This window comes from Callorhinus ursinus, unplaced genomic scaffold, assembly GCF_003265705.2.
Source record: "Callorhinus ursinus isolate GAN/ISIS: 27379988/994484 unplaced genomic scaffold, GSC_fseal_2.0 scaffold17, whole genome shotgun sequence".
NCBI lineage: Eukaryota > Metazoa > Chordata > Mammalia > Carnivora > Otariidae > Callorhinus > Callorhinus ursinus.
Window position 1 is genome coordinate 12,846,420 of NW_027397079.1, and position 17,486 is coordinate 12,863,905.

General features: G+C 37.5%; 1 protein-coding gene across 1 annotated transcript in view; it reads left to right on the forward strand.

Annotated features, from left to right (window-relative positions):
* Positions 1-4,612: 4,612 nt before the first annotated feature.
* The window catches only part of TENM3 (teneurin transmembrane protein 3), a 1,496,942-nt gene continuing 1,484,068 nt past the window's right edge, over positions 4,613-17,486 (forward strand). Inside the window, exon 1 of the mRNA XM_073902279.1 lies at positions 4,613-4,633. The gene's annotated coding sequence lies outside the window, so the exon portion shown is untranslated. The remainder of the gene's footprint in view (positions 4,634-17,486) is intronic.

Below are 17,486 nucleotides of genomic sequence, written 5' to 3' on the forward strand. Positions count from 1 at the left end.
AGAGAGAGCACGAGCAGGGGAAGGGGCAGAGGGAGAAACAGACTCCCTGGTGTGCAGGGAGCCCCATGCAGGGCTGGATCCCAGGACCCTGGGATCATGATCTGAGCCAAAGGCAAACACTTAACAGACTGAGCCACCCAGGCTCCATCCTTAATCTTTTACTCTCATCCCATACCCTCATATGCAATGAGTCAGCAGAATACTTAGGTTCTACCTTCTGATTGCATACAAAATCTTAAAACTTCTAATAACTCCATGGTTACCACCCTACTCCAAGCCACCATTGACTCCTTCCTGGACTAATAGAATAATTCCTTGATTCTGTCCTTTCTTCCTTTACATCAGGTTATTTTCAAAACACCATGCAGAGTGACCCTCTCAGATCATGTCACTTTTCTGTTTAACACTTTCCAAAGACATCTGGTTTTGAGTAAATCCAGCATTGTTACCATAACCTATAAGCCTGTTCATAATCTTGGACTCAATTGTCTACAAACTTTTCTACTAGTCTCCCCTTCTTCACTCACTAGCTTACCAGATTTTTTTTTTTTTAATACTCCAGACGTGCCTCACCTCAAGGTCGTTTTGTGCTCTTACCTCAGATGGTCGCATGGCTCACTCTCTCACTTTGTATTCTTTGTTCAACTGTTGTCTTCTCAGTGAGAGCTTTCCTAACCATTTCATCTAAAATTGAAATTTCTCCCTACCTATTTTTATTACCCTCACCTGCATAATTTTTTCCCTTGGCATTTATTTCCATCTAACATTATACATGTCTCCCTTCAACTCTAAGCTACATGTATTTTCTTTGTTCCTTTTTTTTTTTTAACATCAATATACCCAGCATCTGGAAGAGTGCTTGATATAGTTTGTATTGATTGAATGAATGAATTAGTTTAATCTCAATGGTCCCTACTTTCTCTTAACTTCTGTAGCTCTATATCATTTATTTGGATTGTGATCATAGTCCATCCTTTTTTAACTTTTCATGAGAAAATATCCTGGGATTTATAATTTGATTACAAACTTATTATTTAAATAGAAAATATGAATATGTCCTTTATCAACCCTGCTTGCCTAGTTCAGAGGTTCATGCAAAGGTGAATGAATAAATGAATGAATGGGAAATCTCAGTGTGAAGGCTCATAGTGTGAAGGAATAGCAGAGGAGACTGGAATCTAAGAATGATAACTGAAAATTGAAAATTAAGGCAAAGAAGTTATGGGCTCCTAACAGAGGAGTCAAGCTTCCTGAATGCCATCTCAATGAAATATAGTTGCCCCTAATGAATTCAGTACTTGATCCACATGCCAGCTTCTTTTAGCCAAGTCTTCCCATTTGTCAGAGCTATATTTGGCAGATGCCAGACACTGTTCTGTTAATTTTAAGCAATGGAAACAATCTAAACAACTGAGACAAATAACAGACCCCAGGAAGATTATTGTGCTCTATTCTCTATCACACAAACGTTCCCACTGAATCAATTCTTATATACCAAAAGGTTAGGCAGTGCAATTCTGGAACAAAATATAAACTTAGATAGGCTAATTTCCAAGTGCCTCATTCTAGAATAATCAAATTTAAAGTGCAATGCTGGACTACTTTAGACTCAAGGAATATATATATATGTATATATTATTATTATATTTATATATAAGGAATCCTGGAGTACTTTAGACTCGTGTGTGTGTGTGTGTGTGTGTGTGTGTGTGTGTAAAATTTACAGTATTGGCTGAGAATGATTTATTTGAGTCACCTGACACAGGCTGGTCTCATTTCTCTCCTGCTATATGGTTCAGCAAACTGGTCAAAGGGGAAGAGGTGTGTGTATATATGGGTGCTTGGCAGAGGAGGTTGGTTAGAGGGTTTGGGTCAGTGAGAAGGCGGAATAATGAACAAACTCAAGAAACAGTATTTATCAGCTTAGCATGCAAAAACATTGAGTACAGTGAGAAAAGCTAACATTTATTCTAAAGAGGTTGATCGGCCCAATTGCATAGACAGGCTGGTAGAAACCTCTACAGAGGAACGAAGGAAGCCAGAAGAGAGAGAAGGACTGAGAAGTGGTGTGATGGGAAATGAGAAGTACACCTTCTGAGAACAAGAGACCTAAAATGCAGGACAGGGAGTGCTGATGATGTGTTCTAGCATGTAAAGCTCAGAGTTCCCAGTCACTTACCTGTCTCATGCTCTGGGGTGCTATTAAAGGTCACTGTTATGTTTGACTGTAGAAGCCAAGATTTTCATATCAAAAGTGATTCCACTGAGATTTATTAACTTTCTGCCTGATATTTGTTAAAACATATGCTGTCACTAAATCAGCAGCATTTCCTTATTTTTGTAATAGTTTCAAATTGTCTTCATTTTCAAGTTTTTTGTTTTTGTTTTCATTTTTGTTTTTTTCTTTTTTTTTTTTTAAAGATTTTATTTATTTGACAGAGAGAGACCCAGCGAGAGCAGGAACACAAGCAGGGGGAGTGGGAGAGGGAGAAGCAGGCTTCCTGCGGGGCAGGGAGCCCGATGCGGGGCTCGATCCCAGGACCCTGGGATCATGACCTGAGCCGAAGGCAGACGCTTAACGACTGAGCCACCCAGGCGCCTGTGTTTTTTTCTTTTTATCTTTGCCCTATCTCAGGGACTTTTTAATTGACATTCTTGCGAAATAGAGAGCTACATCGAGCTGCTTTGCACCAAAGATAAATAATCATATTATCCTCACATTCTAACATGGTATTGCATCGGATCTAGGGCATGTTTCCATTGCTTTCATTGTTCTCTTGAAATTCCATCACTTTCATATGTCCCTCAGATTTCCAAATTCACCTCTTGCCTCAATTTTACTACTTGACATGGCTTCTGAAACTGTATCATGGAGACTATTCTCGTTAGGGGTAAGGAGTAGCTCTATTTCTGAGGAAATTATGGCATGTGTCAGTCTTGGAGTTATTGGCCCCACCTTCAGATCAGCATTTCCAAGAATCAGGCTCGTTGAATGTGCTATTCAACACCATGATTATGCCCCTATTCTTTCCAAATCAATTTCTCTTCAGCTTCTGTTAACTGTAGAGGGTTCTTATGTCTCCCTACTCAGAAGATGCTCCTCCTCCTCACAGATCTCATCTGAAAACACGAATTTTCTATCTTTTCTTTGCCTCTTAATGCCTCTCCCTTCTGTTATTTAACTTCACAATTGTATTACTTAACTCTGTCAAGTATCTTGACACACAGCTTGCACAAAAGCTGCAATCCATTTTAAACCTCATCTTATTGTTGGAGACTCCTCCTGGATTAATCTGTGGTTATGCTTTGTGTATCAGCACATTCATAGTAACTTCCATGGATGAAAAGAGACCCGAGATTTAACAAAACCCAATGTTAAATCTTCTGATGATATATGTAGGTCAACTTAAGGATGTTAACATTATACCTATACAAGAACAGACACATTTAAATGGCTAATAGACAACACCTTGACAGAAGATTGTCTGTTATGAAAATACAAATCCTTCCATAGAATTTATAGCTTTTATCATAAAATTATTCTACACAGAGCCATATGGCATAGAAAAGATAAAGAGAGTGAGTAAAAGAGAAACACCTGAATTCATGTATGCTCCATTTTGCCCTTAGCCATCTGAATGTCCACTCAAGACCACCATGCTGTTTTCACACCAGGTCTAGGATTGCAAATTAGTGCAGGTGATGCTGGTTCACTGCAACTCTAACTGTGTTAACCATAACTCTTTTTTACCCATGGTTTGAGGCATTCAGACTCAGCTCTGAGTCACTGAAGCAAAATTGGAGCATCTGGGTAGAGTGTCAGAACAGCAGAGCTAACATCAATGCAACCCCCAGTGGCTTACAGCAACCCACACTAAAAATGTACAGCAGTCTATGGTTGTGGAGAGGCTGTAGATTGTCTTGCATTCGGATCCAGATACAACGACTTATAAAAATTGGTTGGAAAACCACAATGACATAACCAATCGTTTTTCCTATGATCTTAATTGACTTTCTAAATATGTGTTGGTGGTGGTTCAGAATATAATTTCACTTTTTTATTCTCAATTATTATATTAATCTTCTGGTTGTTTTTCTCAGCATGCATATGAGCACATTGACAGGTTAAACTGTTTAGTGTGTGGAAGAACAGCACTTTATTTTTTATTTTAAGATCTTATTTGAGAGAGAAAGAGAGAGACAGAGATAGTGACAGAGATAGCACAAGAGAACACCAACGGGGTGTAGAGGGAGAAGCAGGCTCCCCGCTGAGCAGGGAGCCCAACACAGGGCTCCATCCCAGGACCCTGGGATCATGAGCTGAGCCAAAGGCAGATGCTTAACTAACTGAGCCACCTAGGCCCCTTGGAAGAACAGCACTTTAAAAAATAAAAAGATTTGTGGTATGCCCCGGTTAATCTTTGGAAAGAATTATAATATTATTATTATCAACATTATTATTTACCATCATCAAAGCTATCAGTATATATTATTGAGTCATAAGTCATATAATCATATTTTTTCTGTCTTGTTTAATTAAGTGGTCTGAGTAAAATAATATTGTCTTAGGTTTTGTTGTTATTAATTTGCAGGCTGACGATGGGATTTCATTCTTTTGACTTCTAGAGTCCTTGTAAGTAAATATGTAACTTTTTTTCTGAAATTGAGAGCTGCTAAAATGTTCTATTTGTTTTTACCTTTTTTCTATAGAGCAAAAAAATAATTCTAAGAGCAAGAGTTTTTCCTAACTAATTATTTATATTTGCCAAGACATTCTTGGTGATTTTACAAATTTGGTATGTACGTATGTTCTCTGAACTTCAGTGTCAAGAAAGTAACCTTCTAAAAGCTTTCTGACAATCAAACTCTCAAAAATATTTTAATAATATAACTTATTATGAATGCTATTATTATAAATTAAACACAAAATGAACTTCAAATATGAGTAACACCTTTTCTTCTTTTATCTGCATGCTAATTACCATTAATTCACTTAGTATTCATTGAAATCATACTGATCATAAGGAATTTCTTTGGTATTTATGTGGACAATGTATGCCCTTTTAGAAACACTATTATAATTAATAATAAGTATTGTACATATTAAAATAACTGTTTTAGAACCCAGTTGGAACAATATTTTTGTAAAAGTATGTTATGTGCAAGTGAATCATTGGAGTGGCTGTTTATTTAATACACTCCCAAATTAAAACAATACTTGGACTATTACACAAACTGCTTTAAGGTTTAATTGGATGGTCTTGTGTTAATATGTTGTGGATATTTCGTGTTTGTGTTGTACAAATTATTCGTGTGGCTATTGCTCAGTGCTTTTCACAAAGAGATACGAGTAGTCAAGATCTGTACTAGCAACTGCTCCCCAGAAATACTTCTGGGGTTGGGAAGAGAAGCAAATTATTTAAACCTCATGGCTTCCTGTCCTTTCCTTCGACCGTGTTCTGCTTCCCAGTGGGGATCCTGGAAGAAGGTAAAAATGGTGTCTTAAATTCGAGAAAAAGTTGGAGTCTTCTAAGAGACAACTGTGTGTCCTAAACCTTCTGGGGAAGACTAAATTGAATATACTAATTGCATTTATGTTGGCTTGTCTTATTCTTAGCATTAAGGTATCACTGAATCTTCTACTACAGATCGGTCTTACTCATTGTTTGTGTGCCAGAAGTAACTTGAATTTGTATCTCATTGGCTATATTTGCTACTTCAAATCCAACTGCTAGAATGCCGGTGAGGTCAGGCTCTTCTGGAAGGTGTGGGTGGTTGTGGCAAGAGATCAGAAAGCCTTGTTCATGCGGAGACCCTTGGCGGTAATAACATTTCACCGTTTCATACTCATGTGCTTTTTAATTTTCTAAAACAAATGTCCATGGGAATAACACAACTTACCTCTATTTAGTGTGCTAATAAAGTGTGAATTTCTCTGGCAAAGTAGCCCATAATGAAGCATAAATGTGTAGGTGTTTATACACTTTAAGAAAAAGTGTTGAGTTTGGGTAATGTTAACACATAGCAATTGGAGTAGACTGTCTGAGGTTCCTCAAACACACTGGAGCATCCCTGTTGTATAATAATCCACAGTCACATCTATAGATGTATTTGGGTGATAAAGAAACAGACAAAGCAGGTTGGAAATATGTCCGCATGCCCTCAGAATGATACAACCATAGGGAGTGAGGATGAGTGGAAATTTAACAACCTTTAAGACAATTTTTTTTTTTTTAGAAGGGGAGAAAACCCCCCAAGAAACATACAATGTTATTATCTTGAATTAATTTTCTAGTCATTATAGGTGTGCTGTAACAGTTCTGTTGGTGATAAATTTGTTTGGAATCCATGTAGTTCAAACATTTATTTTTAGAAGTGTTTGTCACTTTAAACTAATTAAGCAATTTCCTGGTTTTAATGAATTTACTGCTTGGAAGCACTGACTGTAAATTTGCGAGACCAACTGAATCAAGCTGCCCCCTTGGAGGGTAGTGCTAACTACCCCTGTGAGCATTTCATGTTATGAGTCTGTGTTATTTTGTGCCCACCTTACTTCAGTCAGTGGAGCGTAATTCCAAACATTTTGCTTAAATATCAATGCCCATTCTATTTTTGGTGGAATTGTCTCTTGTCTGTCTTGTGTTTTAAAGCACAACCCCAAAATATCTGAACTATTTTTCTCTTTGCCAATCTATTTTTGCCTCCTAATTTAGGGAGTCTCATTACAGATTATGTTCAATAATTTTTCTTCCAGTCATCAATTATGGTAGCTCCAAAGTGAAGCATATGCAAAGATCCTTCAGATATACCTTATAATACTCCTTACCTGCTCTCAGATTGATGCCCTTGATAGAACTCCATCATTTCTTCTACTTTCTTTTCTGAATATGCCCACGAAGCCTGCTCTCCTCCCTCATCAGACCCCTGATAGGATTTGAACCTGGGAAACATGTGTACTAATATATCTATAATATGCTGTTTTCTCTTTATGGAACACCATTGTCTATCTTCTGGCTTTGTTCAAATCATACTTGTCCATCAAGCTTCAGCAAACATTGGACTCTATTATGAAGCATGCATGACCTGATGTCCCTCCTCAGTACTGATATATCCTTCTGTTCTTTCTCTGAGTTTGAGAACTTTCTTAAGGCATCATTTATTATCACTGACAGTTTGCCTTTTATCAGAGTTTGTTTATTACTTGCTTTTTCATCCAATTATATTTTCAGTACTGTGGGAAAAGTCTGTTGTGTCACCTTTCACTCAGTAGGTGCTCAATAAATATTTATTTACATTGGTATTTCAGTTATTGCTCTAACAATAGTTTTGGAAACTTCCATACTTAACAATGTAAATTCCAAAAGATTGAGAGAAGCCCTGTTCATTCATTCTTAATATGCATAGGTTCTTTGTACATTCTGATTTAATATGTGTTTTTTAAGCTTATGTTGACTTTTGGTACTTTTATCTATCACAAAGACTTTAGAAAAAGTTATACTTAATTTGGACCATGATCTACATCATGGTCTACATCAAAGCTTTCACTCATTCACTCATTAATTCTGAGAATATGAATATAAATCTGATCTAGAATTTATATACTCCTGGAGAAAACCTGTGTGGTGTGGTGTACGGTGTGGTATACTCTATGATAACCATGTATTTTAATCATGTATTTTAAGACTCTAGATAAGGAAGCAGTTACTGCTCTCTTAAGGAGAATTACAGTGTCACTCAGATGTGGCATGTTTATTTGGTATCAAAGAGATATAACAGTTTTTCAGATAAAGAAAGAATATCATATGATGTTATAGGTGATTATAATATTTATTGATCACTCACTAAATGTCAAACACAGTTGTAATCACTTTACATATGTTGTTAGCTCACTTAATCTCCGTAGCTATTACTGATACTCTGTTCTACCAATGAAGATACACATAGAGTAGGTACATTTGCCCAAGGCTACATAGCAAGATAGTAGCAGAACTAGGATTCAAACTTAAGCAATTTTGTTCAAAAGCTCAAGCTCCTGATTACTTTTTTGGGATAATAACTCTGATGATTTTCTACAGGGTAGGTTATAGAGAGAGTGGCAAAAAGAATAGGAAAGAAAGCTCTTGAAATTTCCTAAGTAAACAATGGCTAGGGCATACAGTAAGGATGTTGTAATAGCAATGGAGAAGAGTAGCAAGTTTGAGAGAGTTTTTTGGGGTTGAAGCAGGAGTGCTCTTAGTTTTGGGGATTTAATTGGCTGTGTGTGAAGGAGAGAAAATTTGAAAATGCATATTCTAATTTTCTGGCTTAGAAGAATGTAGATGTTATATCATTAATCTGATCAAAAATAAAAGAAAAGGAATACATCTTAGGAGCAAAATACTGGATCCAATTGTAGACATGTTATCTTGAAGTTTTTAATCACAGTGGAAATATTCAGGGAATAATTGGGTGGGTGTGGGCCTGGAACATGGGAGGGAGGGTGAGCTGGAGAAACATAGGTCTGGCAGTCATCAGAGGTGGTGGAGGAGCTCTGGGAGGAAATGAAGATAGAGCACACAGGAAAATAACTCATGTAAGCATAGAGGAGAACCAAGAGGGGACCTCAGTTAATGCAAGGCAATCCGAAGAGGAAGGGACAGAGGAAATTGCTGAGGACATGAGGGAAAGCAGAGAGAACACAGGAAAGAATGAGGATGGGTCAAGAATTAAAATAGTCAGTGGAGTCATTACAGCTCTGACTAAGACTAGAAGAAAGCGCTGAATTATAAAATTCAGTGGGTCTTGGAGTAAAGTTGTAGGGTGAAAACCAAGACAGGAGTAAGATTGAAGCCAGTAAAGACTGAGGATGAACAACTTGTCAAAAATTCTGTAGGGTGATAGCTTGTGTCAAATGAAGAGTGTTCTTTTTTTTTTTATTGTTTTGTTGTTTTGGGGTGAGTGAGGCTCAAATGTTTTGTGTACATGGAAGAAAGATGCTGTAGAGAGGAGAGATGAGAGACACTGGGGGACAGGAGATAATGGAGAGAGTAAGAACTTGGACAGGAGGGAAAGATGGAGGTCAGCATAGAAATTAAGTCCTTAATTTCATCTGGAGAGGAAGAAATGTGCTTTTCCCCCTGGAGGTGGATCTGAGACAGTTAGAATAGAGTCCTGGCAGATCAGTTTGGAGGTGGAGGGCATCCCTCTAATCAATTTCATTTTCTTTAAAAATATCAAGTTCCTCTGCAAAGAATAATAAGAGTGGGGTTGAAGCTTGAAGTTAGAAGACATGCCATGATAAAGCAAGAGTTTGTTGAATAAAGACAGGAAACAACAACAAAAACACACACAAAAGCAAAAACATTGCCAGATAGCACCAAAGGCTCTCTTGGCATTAGAAAGCATACATTGGGCACAGAATCACTTTAACTGATTATACAATTTGCTTTGGCATTTGTTTCAATCTTCTGGGAAAACATTAGAGCCATGTTTGGCTTACCTTAAGTAACAGGGGTTTATTGTAAATAAAGAAATGTGGGATTTCAATCCCTACATTGTCTTCATGAAGCCCAAAGTAAGACTGAAAGTCATTCAGAATTATGCAGGATGCCACAAATCCCAAAGCGATATTTTATTACCACCAAGCACCAAGCACTAGTCATTGGCATCAAAATCTGTTTTTGTTAAGCTTTTTGTTTCTCAGCTACGGAGAAGCAAATGAATGTTTCCCTATTGATTTATACCATATTATAACAGCTCTGTGTGTCGGGGTCCCCAAGACTACCCCAAAGTACAGTGTTTCACTGAGACTCACAAGACTCAGATTGCAGTCGTACACACAGCCATAGAGCAAAAGGATACAAAGCAACATCAGCAAAGGAAAAGGTGCAAGGGGGAAGTCTGAAGAAAACTAGGCACAAGATTCCCAGGGGTCCTCTCCCAGTAAAATCACAGAGGACACACTTGACTCTCCCAGCAATGAGTTGCAACAGCACAGGTGAAATCTCACCTGCTAAGGAAACTCAGAGAGACTCTGTGCCACAGTTTTTATTGGAGGATGCTCAAATAGGCAGCCGCTGCCTGACATATACCAAGATTCCAAGTTCCAGGAAGGAAAGCATGTGCTCAGCATAAACTATATTGTTTACACAGCAAGCCACTCTTAAGAGTTTGGGTGGAAGGAACCCTCTCAAAATCCAGGTGTCCAGATGCCAGCTAAGGGGCTGAACTTGTAAGCAGACCTTGTGAAGGTTAACAGTCAAGACCTACTAGATTAACATTTATGGACACTCTGCTTCTGCTTCCCCTCCTACCTCTGTCTTCTCTTCCACTCTGCCTCATGATTGGTGCTTACACAAACATTCTGTCCTTTCCTCACTTCTGCTGACCCCCTTCTCTGCTCTCTGCTGCCCATGATCTAGAAGTCCTCCTATTGAAACCACTTGAAGAGAGAACCAACTCGGTCATCTGGTCCCTCCGGACCCTGTGAGGCAGAGGTCTAACTGCTGATCATCCAGAGGCCTCTGGCAAGCCTGTGAATTTGGCATGCTTGGTCCAATCCATTGTAAGTAGGAAGGTAGAATCATGTGTTAAATTTGGCTCAAAATGTTCATTGAGCATGTGAAGCTCTCAGATAATAATAAAGTCCTTTCCAAAGCAACAGTATCTTTTATTAAGGGACCAGTAACAGAGAGAGGAAGAGAGAAAGAGAAAGAGAGAGAGAATATGAGACAGGTGGTTTACTCAGGATTGGGGAATGATTAGGATGTGACAAAATGACACAGAATTATTCAAAGTTATTAATCCCAGAGCACAGACTTGAGAACAGAAGTGTCATATTCACCATGCTAATTTGTCTTTCTAAAAATCTTCTTTGAGCACACGCTTTACTAGTGTTTAGTTACTTACTAAATAAAAGCCAAATTTCTTATCCTTTCTCCATCGCTCTCTGCATTGGTACAACCTTACTTCTGGTCTTTTCTGATACAATGCTACCCAAGAACCAAATAGAGTCATTCCTTGTACTCTAGAAAACATTTTGGAGTTCCAGATTTGTTGCAGTTCTCTCTGAACGGAATGCCATTTGCTGGAATCATGATTCATCTCTCATGGTCTAGTTCATGTGGTACCTCTTCCAAGAAGCCTCCCATCATTACAAAGACTTAAGTCATCTTTCCTTCTTCAGTGGGCAAATGCGTGAGATGAGACAGGAATACGCATACATTCCTCTGCATATTTCTATCTCCTTAGACTCAACAGAAAGCTCTTTTAGAATGTAAAGAGAGTTTTACACCTTTGTTAGCAACTAACGTTATTTTGCATACAGAGTCAATGAGTATGTGTGAGTGAGCGAGCGAGTAAATGACTGTCAGCATACCATGAACCAGCATTATTAGGCCCTTCTACCTTTACTTCAATTGTATTGGCTCCTTTGGACCAATTATACTGTATGTTTTTAATCACTTGAAACTGGCTGTCAAATAATTTTTGCAAATTAAACACTAATAAGGGGTAACATTTACAGTGAAAACATCAGCTCCTACTCTTGTCCCCACAGCACCTACTATATATTCAAGTCTCATTGTCATCCCAGGTGTTTTTGACAACAATTCTATTACGGTTATAAGTATCATCAAAATGTGTTCTTCTTGATCCAGTTCTGTCATTTGAAGGTCACATTAACAGAGGGTGAAGAAATACCTAGCACAGAGTGGCTAGAGATCCTGGTAAACATTCATGCTTCTGCTCACTTTGCAAAATGGGAAAATGCCTTTCTTTCTGCCCTATAGGGTTTTTTTTCATAGATGGTCATATTTCAGAGGTGAAATATGAAACAAAAATGGAGGCATTTAACTGGAAAAGCCCAACTGTATTGTGCTTTACTCTCAAGGAGTGACATGTGCAAATTAAAAAGCCCTATAGAATGGAACTTATTGATTATACTACTAAAATATTTGTATGCCATCGTATTTAGAAAACCTTTCAACATCATCCCCATAGAGGTGGTATGGTCTTGCCTGACTTAATTACTTTAATGATTGGTGTGTATGTGTGTGTGTACAGGAGGCAAAGGAGAGGGGAATTATCCAGATGTCAAAGCAGTGAAAATAATGAAGTAGGGCATGTGCTCTGAAAGATCATTATTGCTATCGTTTTCCATTTCCTTTTCTAATATTGAACAGAATTCTAGAATAATAGGAAAAAAGTAATTTTTTTTGACAAAAGTACAGTTCTTCTTTAAAGAAAATGAAATCTGTTGTCTGTGAATGAAGTCTACTTCTAAAAGATGTCATTAAGACAACAAATACTTTTTCATTTGTATGGAGCTCTTATTAGTACCTGATGCAGTGGATGCTCAATTAGTGTTATTCTCCTGATTATATATCTATTTCTCATCTCAATTGAACTAGATGGAAAGATGGTAAAATAAATATATAAATAAATAAACTGAATATCACAAGTGAAAATCATTTAAGAGTTTCTTCTTCCTTGAATATCAAAGTAGAACTTATAAATCCAGGGATTTGAGAGTTTAAAGTTATTTGAGATTGTCCAATCCACTGGTTCTCACCCCACCCATATTAGACTGAAAGCCCCCTTTTATACCAAATAGTTTATTATGGAAACTCTATGAAATGAAATTCACAGAAAATATCACTTGTGTGTAATCATTTCAAAAAATAGTATAATTCAGGAATATAAAGGAGAAATGAAAATCTGCAAGAGATTAAATATGTCAATTATGCAAATATTCATTCACGTGCTACTACAAGAGAAAATGTTATGAACTCATTTCATCTTGCACCTATGCATAGTAGCACAGTTATGATGCACAGCTACAAATAAGGTCTTATATAAGTATATTGACAACTCAAATACCATGAGCCACATTACCGTCGGTGCTATGATTTTCTAAAATGGAGAAAAGCTTTAGTAAAATTCTAAACAAAAGTGCCATCTTCTATTACATGGTTGTTGGACTCCTGGAAATTTTATGCCTATTAAAGCTTTGCCAAAAGTAGTTTGTGTTCATAATTAAATGAAGTTAAGTTATGGGCTTGGACAATTACAAACGGGATTTCCCTGTTGAAAACCCACACTAGACTGTCCTTTCTACACATTGTGAGACTTTTCCCTCCATCCCCAGTGCCATGTGCATTGCCAAGTCTGTAGCATTCCTGGCTTTTACCCACTAGATGAGTATAGTACACCCAAACATGGTGACACCAAGAACTGCAACTCCACACATTTTCAAAAGCCCCCATGGACATCACTGCTTCTGTTGAGAACCTCTATCTAATTTAAAACCTTTACTTTATGGATGACGAGACTGAATACTGGAGAATTTAAGTAACTTAACTCCAGTCATGAAGCTAAAATAGAATATGGTGGCTGAATGCAGTTATAAACTCAGGCTTTGGACTCTACTGAATCTGGTCTTACACCAATACAGAAGCTCTGACATAGGCAGTATCGGGTGGAACAGTGCTCCTGGCTGTAACCTAGCCAAGGATACTATATGCATATGTTAAAGTATCCCAGATTGACATCCCAAAGGATCAGTTTATTTCCTGAATGCATATCAACCAAATCTGCACCCTCTATTCCCACTAATTCCATCCATCAACTTGTTGTCTGCTAATACACACTTCTCTCCCATTCTTGGAAATAGATGTCTTCGAAGCCTTTCCAAGTGCTTTAACTAAATCCCCCCTTCTATCTGACAAACACATCATTTCCTCTCTGTATGGCTTCCAAGCCTTTTCTTCATTACTTTTGCCACATATATTTCCCATTGTTCATGATGCGTGCCGAATCTCATATTTGCCTCCCCTGTGATTGCACTTCTCTTTATGTACTAGTTTTACTTACATGTCTGTAAAAATTTTATTTTTACTGATTTTACCTGTCCTGCTAATTGAAAAATCCTGAAGGAGAAACTACTAATTCCAAGCATCTAATGCCATGATAAATACCCTGGGGCCACTCCACGAATAGTTGAGTGACTAGAATAGTAATAATTCGAATGACAGCTTCATGCATGCTATAAAGGATGATTAGATTATATAAAGTAAATATCTCCAGATTCTTCAAATATTAGTGGTAAATAACGAGCTCTTCTTTGGAATGCATTTCATGATATTTGATTATTGAAGTTCCCGGACAAGTGACTATTTTGTCCTGTTGCTATGGGCCATCTCCAGGGAGAATTCTGTAGCACTCTTCACAGTGGAAACTGATAAGTAGAAGGGTCATCCAATTAGTTCTATGGCTCCAGGCAGAACTATACTTAAACTGTCATCAATTCTTAACAATCTTCAGAGAAAGAGATCCTACAATACCCAACAGTAACCAAACCATTATGTCAAGAATCCATCCTCCCTAGATGTCTCTCAAAAACATAGCCTCATTTAAAATTATGTATTTTTCTTTCAACATTATTGGAGAGTAGCAATCTTAAGTTTATTAATATGAAACAACTAATAATCTTGAAGATGTTAAAACACTCCTGTTTGTTCAATTTCATTGTATGAAAGAAAAGAGCAGTGACTTTTTTTTTTCTTCATCTCAGTCCTACCTCTACAAATTAAACTGACTGTAGATTGAGTTATTATGTTGTTGTTTTGGTTTGGTTTTTGTTTTTTTATTTAATCTGTGCAACTACCTCCTCTTTTATCCATTGCCATTTATTCAGCAATCATTTGGTGATTAGCCTCTACGAAATAAACTCAGTGCTAGGCTCTGGGAAGTTAGAGATATTAAATATACTCTTACCCTCAAGGACCAGGTTTAGATGTAAATGACAAACACGCATAAGAATTTATTATCACATTAAACCAGAAGTACTCAGTAACATTTATCAAAAACAAGAATTAATATACACATGAAAAAGCCCATTAAATATCAGTATCTACCAATCGACATCAATCTACCCCTGTCAATTTATCCATCTATTCATTCGACCAACAAATATCTATTCCATATTTTGCACCCGGCCAACACACTGGGGTCAAAATAGTGAACAAAATATTTACAACCACTCTACTCCCAGAATCTACATTTTAAGAATTAGAGAATACACACACACACACACTCACACACTGCATCCTGAAGAGTGTCATGGAATAACCAAGAATAGCTGACCTAGTTTGGAGATCAGTGTAGGAAGGAGTAGAAAGATAAGTTTCAAACGACAATATTATGTCTAAACTTAGTAGGAGTTAATTAGGGAAAAACAGGAGGAGGGAAATAATCCAGATGAGGAAGCAATATGTGCAAAGTCCAGGAAACAAAGAGAATGAACAGTTGGAGCACCAGAAGGCCAATTTTCTGGCATGTGGAAAACAATAGGAAAGGGGTTCTAGCTGATGTTGAAATTGGAGTCAGGGGCCAGATCATTTAGTGCCTCATGGGTCATGTTAAAAATAGGATTCTCTATACTAAAAAAAAAAAAAAAAATTGAGAGCCAGTGAAGACTAGCTTTGTGTATTGAAAATATATGTGCATCTGCATTGTGGAGAATTAATTAAAAAACCCAGATTGAATTCATATAGACCTCATAAAAGGATTATATTAAGCATAGCCTATTATGAATATAATTAGGATTTGGGATTAATGAAAGCAGTGGAAGGGGGAGCAGACTTCAGAGGCATTTAGTGATAAAATTAACAGTTATTTTGATGCATTGGATTTTGGGTGTATGTTGACTCCTTTTCCTGCATACACGTACAATAAGTTAGATGCACTGACATTGGTATTGCTGAAGATTTGGTGTTAGTGAGAAAATCATCAAGAGCATTTTGGATGTGCTAGGTTTGAGGTTTGTTTTCAAAATGAAAGTGGAGATGTCAAATAGGCAGGTATATGCATGGATCTGGAAATCAGAGGAAAATCCACGCATGTGACCTAAGTTTGGAGTCATCTGGGCACAGATGGCAATTTAAGCCATGAGTAGGTATATAGTGGCCCAAAGAAAATACATTTGAAAGGAAAGAAGCCTATGTGTATTTAGAACTACATCTTGGAGGAGCATAATCCCTATAGACAAAAAGGAATCAACTAGCAAGATGGAAAAGCACAAACTAGCAAAGAAGAAGAAAGTAAAATTCCAGATAAGAAAGGAATGAGAGAGAGAGAGAGAGAGAGAGAGAGAGAGAGAGAGAGAGAGAAATCAACACTGTTTAAGTCGTGAGAATCTAAATGTGATGAAGAGTGGGGAGCCCAGCTGGCTCAGTTGTTACAGCATGCAACTCTTGATCTTGGGTTCATGAGTTCAAGCCCCACATGGAGGGTAGAGTTCCCTTAAAAAAATAAATGTGATGAAGAGTGAAAAACAACTGAAGAGCCTTTTTGGATGATTTGTAACAGCCATTACAGTACAGTGATGAAGGCAGAGTCCAGATTGGAATAGACTGAACAGTAAGGAGAAGGTGAGAAAATGCAGCTAGTAAGTATAAACAACTTCCTAGAAAAGTATGGCCATAAATAGGGTGAGGAAACATGGAATCCTAGCTAGAGTTAGAGAAGGGGGGGGCTCGGGGAGAGAAGAGTATTTTTATTATGTTGATGGGAAGATCCCTATATAAAAAAGGGTGAAGATACAGGTGATAGAACAGGTAATGATAGCAGAACGTTGCTGAGAAGGTGAGGTGGGATGTATTCAGAGTACAGTTGACCTTAACCGGAAGGATGCATACCTTCTTTTTCATTACTGAAGAAAATGAGTAAAAAACATTTACAAATGCAACTATATTTTTGATACTGGAAAGCTGAATGATTTCCCATCTGAGGGCTTCTATTTTCTCCAGGAATTTGGGGGCCTGAACATTTGCTGAGAGTGATGAGAAAAGGAGGTGGTGTCATTATATAGCTTTGGAGAGAGTCAACAGGGTCAGAAATAGGAATTGAGCAGAAAAATGCAGTGGGATTCTTAAGCAGCAGGGAGAGTATAGTTATGTCTGGTTATCCTGGCTTCATTTTAATACCAATCCAGGTGGATTTGGCAATCCTGAACCATTAATAAGTTATTCATAATTCTTATGTGTTTGAGTTTCTCCAGTTGAACTCAGGTGCCTGGAGGCAGGCATGGAGAAAAGGGGTATTTGGGTTCATCGAAGTTTCAGAAATCATCATACAGTGATAAGAGGAGCAAGGAAGTTTAGGTCATTGGCAAAAGATTTATTGATTAGATAATGGAATGTAACCTGGTTAGAGGGAACAACGAAGTCAGGAAGGCAACCAACGCATAGGGTAAAAGTACTGGTTTTGTGTACTAGAGTCTTGACACAGTTGAAGAATGGTCATGATGGGAGTCGTTGAATAATTAAACTGTAAAGTCTAGGAAATTGTGATCTTAAAACAGGGTGCCTGACTTACTAATTTTATTAATGGAGCAACTTCAATAAAGATAAGATTCTGACTATATCCATGTAAGAGGGTAATAGAGGTGAGGTTAAAATTCATTGAATATGTACACCTACCTCAGTGTACTTCTGGATTGTAATAAG